Here is an 8579-nt window from a genome sequence, read left to right as displayed (position 1 = left end):
TGAAAGATGGAGGTTGATGGAGTGGATTTCTCCTTCACATCAAGGCACTATTGGGTGCAGCCAATGGCAGTGGGTGGTCTGCCATGTGGAGGAGGAAACTTCTCCAAGAAGCTTTGCCAAGGTGGCCAATTTCGTGGGCCTTGGTGGGCCCCAACAAGTGGGCTTCAATTTGGGGTTTAAAGGGGGTTTGGTTAGGGTTTGAGATGCTATCAAGCCCAAAATCAATTTTTCTTGGCCCAATCACATTTCGAAGGTTTAAAAGGTTGGATAATGATGTCATAACAAGGATTTGATTAATTAATAGCATGTGGAAGTGATTTAATCAAGTGATTAAACATAATGCTAGAAATCGGGTTAAAAAGGGTTTGGAGACCAACTTTAGGGTTTGGGGAAACCGTTTAGGATTTCGGTTTCAACCAAGCTTTTGGGGTTTCAATTGGATTCCAGCCATTTAGGATTTTGCTAGGGTTGAAATCCTCTTTGGTCTGGCACAATTTAGTTGATCAGATGAAACAAAGCTTTGCTTAGGTGATATGATCTCACACCTTGACTTCCTTCACAAATCCATCTAATGGTTCCTCTTTGTATCAAATCTCTAATATTATTCACTATGTGTGGCTAAGATATTTCCAAGTGTCCAAATAAAACTCCTCCAACCTAATTTGGACATTTCACACTGTGATTTTAAAAACACTGTACTGGATGCGCTTATCGAGGTTACTATTCACTCCAAAAAAATACATAATAAAATTAGTACTGAAAAATTCTAAATATTTATATTAACCTATAGTGAAAATCGTTTACCGAAATTCAACCCCGAAGTGCCTCTAAAAATAATTTCATAATTTCTAACAGACGTTTCGTCCAGAACTATGAAAAATAGTTATTGCACCATAAAATCCTAAATAATCCACTGAGTCTAATGGCGCAGATCATAACGCATTCTGACACTTCTAACTACCTCAAATAATTAAACTCACAAATCTAGCACCATAGTGAGTTATAACACTGATTATGACGATAGACTAAAACCTGAGCGATTGGTCGATTCGTAAAAACTTATGGGTTTTTCAAAAGATTCCTAAAATCAATAGAAATTCTACCAATGAATTTCTAGCGGGCTGTTACAAATGGCCTACAAGAATTTTAATATTAAGTATTATGAAGTCTATTTTATGACTCAAACATTTTCACTGTTATTTTATAGAATAGATAAAATATATCTCATACTAAATTATATTTGAAGGACTAGATAGGAAATTATTATTTTACTAATTATATGATATTAGTAATTATTAAATTCAATATATAGCTAAAGATCTTATTAGATTAAAGTTTATGATATGTGTTCAATGGGGTAGAATGCTACGACATGTTTTCTAGAAGTTTAGTAACGTCTAGTACCTCGTATAGGTCATGAGTTACGAAATAAGATTGTGGAAGCAACGCCAAGAGATAAGTAGTATGATGATACCTTTATGTGTGCTGTAAATATTCTGATTTTGCATGAAAATGTGATGTTTACTGACGCTATGCTAGGAGCCAAGTCAAGGTTAGGCCCATTTTCACGAATCTTGATGAATTACAATGATATGCTTATGATGCTATTCTGGTATGGATTGTTAGATGGATGAGATATTATGAAAATCACATGTATGCTATGTAATATTCATGTAATATTTAGATAATATATGCCATGTAATATTCATGTAATGTTTAGATCATATTATGCCATGCCTATGTTATGCTATGTGGTGTAAAACTCATATTAATATGTCATGTATAATGTTATACCATGTACAAGAGTATATTATGCCATATAAATTCATTAAGTCAAACATGTTCTCATGCATTATGAAAGTTAGTAAGAAAGGACATGAATGATGAGAAAACTTTAAATTGGTCTTATGTTATGGGTGGATGTGTAAGCTACGGACTCAAGTGTGGTCCACCACAAGAAAGATATAATGTTTTAAGGTGACACAGACCCAAGCGTGCTTCACCACATGTTATGTTATGCGGTGCCACAGCCTCAAGCATGGTTCACCAGATATTAAGTGATAATACGGATCCAAGTATGTTTCACTACATGTTATGATACATTATGGGGTGCCACATACTCAAGTGTGATTCACCATATGATATGTGATAACACAAATCCAAGCTTGTTTCACTACATGTTATGATACGTTATGGGGTGCCACAACTCAACCGTGGTTCACCATATGATCTGTGATAACACGGACATAAGCGTGTTTCACCACATGTTATGATACGTTACTCGGTGCCACGGACTCAAGTGTGGTTCACTAGATGTTAAGTGATAACACGGACCCAAGCGTAATTCACTACATGTTATGAAATGTTATATACGGTCAATGAGAACTAGATCGATGTACACATGTAATGATTGCCACTAATTAAGTGAAAGACAAGATGCCAAGTCATGTATGATTGTTAGGAAATGCATAGAGTCAGTCATTCATGCATCCATGTTACATGTATTGCCATGATTATGTATAATTTTGCTTATGTTACTAATGAATGATATATATGTTATGTGAATGTGTGATGATATATGTAATTTTTTAAAATTAAGCCTAATGTTAAACTAAATTAAGTTTACAATATGTTGTGCTATTACTGAGTCTTCGACTCATTTGTTTGTTTCTCTATTTTTATGTTTTTATGTCCCAGATGATGATTTCGTAGATACAGAGTAGGAGTGCCAGGAGTAGAATAAATTTCCAGAGACTTAGTGAATGATTTAGCATTTAAGCAGTGTTGGTTTCACATAGAACTAGCTTATGTCAGTTCTTTTATTTTTTAGCTTTTATGTTATGAAAAATTGTTATGCTAGACAAGTTGTATGATCCAATAGATGAGGTATTTTATGAGATGGAATCTCTTTACCAGACATTATGTTATGAATGTACATAACATTTCAGACCTATGGGGAAGGGATGTTATAGGTCTGAAATGTTATAAAACCCCTTTCTTGTATTTGGAAGATTTTTAACAAGTACACTTTTGAGAGTTACATTATATTGGTACCATGCACTAATTGCTCAAATTTTTACTTAGGATCAAACTTTTTCCACTACGATTATTGCATAATGCTAGTGACATATTAGGTGCATTGCATATTATCTATCATGAACCTGGGTATGTAGCCTTGAGTTACATGTACTGACATTTCAATCTCTGTCCAATCCCAAGCAGGGTCTGAGGGCGTCACACATTCATATTAAAAACAAATAATAAGGAAATACCAGTGATGACACCAGCTTCTTCAGTCTCTAATGCATCAATATCGATATCACTTGGGGTTATAGCATACGTGCGCACTGGGACGCATGGCCGTGGCCTGTTATCACCAGCTCCACTACCTTGTGCGACGTTGGGACAATCTCTGATCATGTGTCCGAGTTTCCCGCATAAAAAACAGATTCCATATCCATAGCGACACTCTCCAGGGTGTTGTTGTCCACACTTTGGGCACTACGAGTGGAAATATGGTGGCTGCCTTCCTGTTGCTATTCTCTTGTCTTTAGCCAGGCTGGGAAATGATCTCCTCTTCTCGACACTACCCCTTGCAGTAAACGACATGGTCCTCTTTCGTTTGTAATTGATTTGGATCGCATACCTCTTTATTCAGCTTCTGCTATCACAGCTAAGTTTACCAACTCTTGGTAAGTTTCTATTCGGTGACAAGCCACTTGGCTTCGAAACATAGGTTGAAGTCCCCATTGAAACTTATGCACCTGCATCCTTTATGTAGAGATCAAATGAGGTGAGAACCTCTCCAAAGCCATGAACTTGGCGGCGTACTGCTCCACGGTTAAAATGCCCTAAGTTAAAGATGCAAACTCTTACGCATTTTGTTGTTTGACAGAATTTAGGAAGAATCTATTATCAAACTCTTCTTTGAATCTCTCCCATGTTAAAGCAGTGAGGGTTCCTAGTTCCCTTATCATAAGCTCCATTCGGGTATTCCACCAAATTCCAGTTTCTCATTGGAATAAAGATCCAGCATATAGAACCTTTTGGTCCTCAGTGCATCCGCATATCTCGTATGTCCTTATGAGATATATAATCCATTTTTCTACCCTCAGAGGTCTTTCATTACTGGAAAAATTCAAGTTACGGTGGATCAAAAATTTCTCATAAGAAAAACTCTTAACTTCAAGTCTAGGTGCGTGCATTTGCTACTGTTGCTGATGTCTAAGCACGTCAATCAGTAGACGTATTACTTTAGTAAATCCTTGTTCTTTACCCATTGCGAGATTTTGATTCTCTTGATTGGTATCTCCACCAGGGTTCCAAGGTATCCTACCGTGAGTCATGTATCACTTCTTGAAACACACGGCCACACATATCAAAATCACGTATTAGCTCTTATACTTCAAGAAATTCAAGCCTAAAAAAGACTAAAATTCCAATCCTAACATTTGGTGCAATTACTAAGGACATGTGGATTTAAAAAAAAGAAAATCTAAAGACGTATTGCTCTGATACCACCTTGTGAAGCCCCCAAATTGTGCTTGAGGTTGGACGAACATCTAAAACGTCGAGACATACAACACAAGATTACCTGCTCCCATTAATGATAATTAAAGATGCAATGCACCTAACATGCATATAATAATATGCAATATTCGTATCGGAGAATTTATTTTTAAGCAATACTATGCATCAAACTAAAAGTATCCCAAATAACTATGAAACGTATTACATAAACATGAAAGTGATAAATATCCACGATTACAGCATAAGTCCAAAATGTCTGTAATCTCAAAGGTACGGGAGACAGAACTCTATAAGTACATGCATAAAATAAAAGTATTGGGATAGTCCGTCGAGTAACTCACGTAACTCGACTAAGGATACCAAAATACTATCTATAAATCTGATCATGGTGGCTACGAGCTCCATGTTGTGTCTGCATCACCTAATTGGTTGTCTCCAGTCGGTCAGAGTCTGTTGCATTTTCTAATCCTGGCACATCGTCTACCATTCGAGAGGAATAGTAGTTGAGACTACCACAAATAGGTATAACATGCAATTGAAATGTGGTTGGCACCATCGGCACTAGTGCCTGCTATGCTCCGGTGACCAGTTAATTATGCCTCATTCGTAACTTGTTGATCTTTACCTTGTCAACCCAGGGGATTCCACACTAATTTAGACACTCCAGCATGAATAAATGAGTTCTACTAGGATATTACTTCATCCTAGCACTTAAAGTCGTGATAAACGTAAACAATCTTGACTTGGAAAATTGTTCTCAAGATACAAAAACTGTACTTGAGACAAAATGTGACATGAAACAAAGGAAAGATGACCTGACGTACTGTAACATGACATGTACGTGAGCTACATGACATGACTTAACATAAAACATACAAACATTTTGGGATAGGGCATAACATGTAACCAAACAAATGTTTCGTGACATGGCATAACTTATAACATATAAACATTACGTGACATGGCATAACATATAACAGATAAACATTACATGACAGAATATATTGTGTAACAAATAAATATTGCGTGATAGAATATATTTTGTGATAGATAAATATTTTGTGACAGAATATAGTATGTAACAGGTATACATGTAGAGATGTGGCATAGCATGACATATGATAACATAAGTAAATAACCACTAATTCCCTTACCAATATACATACATAATAATCTGATAGTAAGTTAGAAGATAACTTACAGTGACTGTCGCTAATAGTTTAGAAACTATAAGTAGGGATTTTTAAACATTAGGAATTTCATCACCAATAGTTTAGAAACAAAATACTATCTTTGAATAAAATTACTATTTTACCCCTAACTTAACAATTTTATATCTTAACTTCAAAACTCACCAAAATTTACATTCATTATATAAATTTTTTCCTAAATCCAAATATCTAATTAGAAAAAAATTAAAACACAACACAACCATAACAAACTCATCAAGGCCGAAGCACATGCCATTTTTCTTATTTTTGTTACAATTCTATCAAACATCATTTCTCATGCTTAAACCAAAACATTGCAACATAGAAAATCATACCTATGGACAAATAGCACACTAACAAAAAAAAAATCCACTTCACAAAATCACAATCTTTTTTAATAAGAAAATGTCAAGCTTTTTAACTAAAAACACAACCCTTGGTTCTCAAGATTTTATCTTTTTCCAAAACATCTCAAAAAAGCCCAAAAGTTCAAAACTTTCTTCCAATATGTTCATAACACACTCTTAAAAACTAACATGCTTTGAATCATCAAGTAAAAATCACAAAAGTTACAAAAATCAACTTCTAAACTTTCAACTTCAACACCTTCTCACAAACCGATTTCCTCAAGGTTTGGTTTTGATCAAACCACTTAATCTATAACATTTCATGAAAATAATCATAAACCAACAATATCATATGGTTTAAAATCGTGTCTTAGAGTAAATCCAAGCATTAAACTCAAGAACACATGCCCAAAATTAAACCAAAACATAGATCTATCCAAAAACCTAAAATCTGTGACCTAACTGAACATTATCATGAATAAAAAATCATATCTTCGAAACCAACACCAAAAAACCTTAAAATAACATCCTAACATGTAGATAAAAGTCTTAGGATCATCATATAAAAATATCAAAGCTATTGGATCATGTTTTCTCATCAAGATTCAAGCTTACACAAAACAGAAACTGTTTTACTCTTTCCAATTTGTAACTTTTTTTCATCTAAGTAAAACTTTCATCAAAAGCTTATAACATGCAACTAATCCTTATCAAAATCTCATATAAGCATGTTATATATACTCCATAAAAAAAATAGACCAAGAGCTTGCCAATAACTTGGTCAAAATCATTAAAATATCATACACTCTCTAGTTTTTCGCCCATACTAACCTTTACATGCTTAAACCAACTTTTGATCAGTCAAATGACCACGAAAATCATAATAACACATATCCAAGAAACTAGACTAAAAGTGGAACAACTTTTTGGAGGAGACTTTGTGAGAAAATATTACAACTGTTTCAAAAAGGTCACACTTTGAGCCAGAAGCTCAGCCTAAGAGTCTCTCTAGTTTGTTCTCTATGAAAAGAGTTGGAAAGTGATGAAATGAAGTGGGAAGCGACTTGAACACCTTTTTAAACTTCTGAAGGGTGATGGGAGGCTGTGAATGACACTTGCAATGATGGTTGTGTCAGCCAAAACAATGGGCGAAACCAGCCCATGATTTTCTGCCATGGACTATCAAGTGAGAGGGAGGAGTGAGGTGGCCTTTTGCCTTCACATCATGTACTATTTGGGGTTACTTTGGATAATGTTTGGTCAGCCATGGTAGGGGGAAAATTCCTACATAAGTCTTGCCAAGGTTGCTCAATTTCGTGAGCCTTAGGGCAGGTTTGGGGGGTGATATGAGAATTTTGTGTTTTGTTTTGAAGTTTAAAATATTATATTTTAATATTATTATTGTTTTGGGATTTGAAAAAGTTGAATTGTTTATTATATTTTGTATGGATATTTGAAAAATGTGTAATGATGAAATGAGAATTTTGTGTTTTGTCTTGTGCCCCAAACCTGCCCTTAATCAAATGGGCTCCCATTTAGGGTTTCAATAGGGTTTGGTTGGGGTTTGGGTTGCTATCAAGTCCAAATCTAATTTTTCTTCACCCAATAAAATTTCTAAAATTTAAAACAATAAATAATGATATCATAACATGAATGTTAGTGGTTAATAGCATATAAAAGTAATTTAATCAAGTGATTAAATACTAACTTAAAACCGAGTTCACTTAGGGTTTGAGGAAACTGTTTAGGTTCTCGGTTTCAACCAAATTTTTTGGATTTGAATTGGATTCCAAGTGTTTAGGGTTTCACTATGGTTGAAATCCTTTTTGGTTTTGCATAAATTGAATGGTTGGATGGAATAGTGTTTTGGTTAGGTGGCATGATCACAAAGCTTGATTTCCTTTACTTTTTCCATCTCATGGTTCCTCTTAGCGCCAAGTGTTCACTGTCCAACACTATTCACCAAGTGTGGCTAAGATCTTATCAAGTTTTCAAATAAAACTTTCCTAACCTAATTTGGACATTCCACATTGTATTTTGAAAACACTGCTCGTAGGTGGTACTATCAAGGTTACTATTTACTCCGAAAAAGTGAAAAATAAATTTTTTCACTGTAAAATACTAAATAATCATACTAACATTAGAGTGAAATCGTTTATTAAAATTTGACTTTGAAGTGCCTCGAAAGAATAAAAGCGCATTTTCGAACAAACATTTCGTCCGAAAATTGAAAGTTATTTTATTGGGCCATAAAATCTTAAATATCCGATGAGTCCAATGGCTCAAATCGTATCTCATTCTGACACTTCTAGGTATTTCAAATAAATAAAATTGCACTTCTAGCACCATAGTGAGTCGCAACACTGACTATGCTAACAGACTAAAACCTATGCGATTGAGTCAATTTGTGAAAACTTTTAGATTTTCACGAGTTTTCTAAAGCCTAAAGAAATTCATCCTTTGAATTTCTGGTGAGCTGTTACAATACCCA

Source organism: Juglans regia, chromosome 15, assembly GCF_001411555.2.
Source record: "Juglans regia cultivar Chandler chromosome 15, Walnut 2.0, whole genome shotgun sequence".
Lineage (NCBI taxonomy): Eukaryota > Viridiplantae > Streptophyta > Magnoliopsida > Fagales > Juglandaceae > Juglans > Juglans regia.
The sequence above is the reverse complement of the archived record's forward strand: the minus strand, read 5'-3'. Positions refer to the sequence as shown.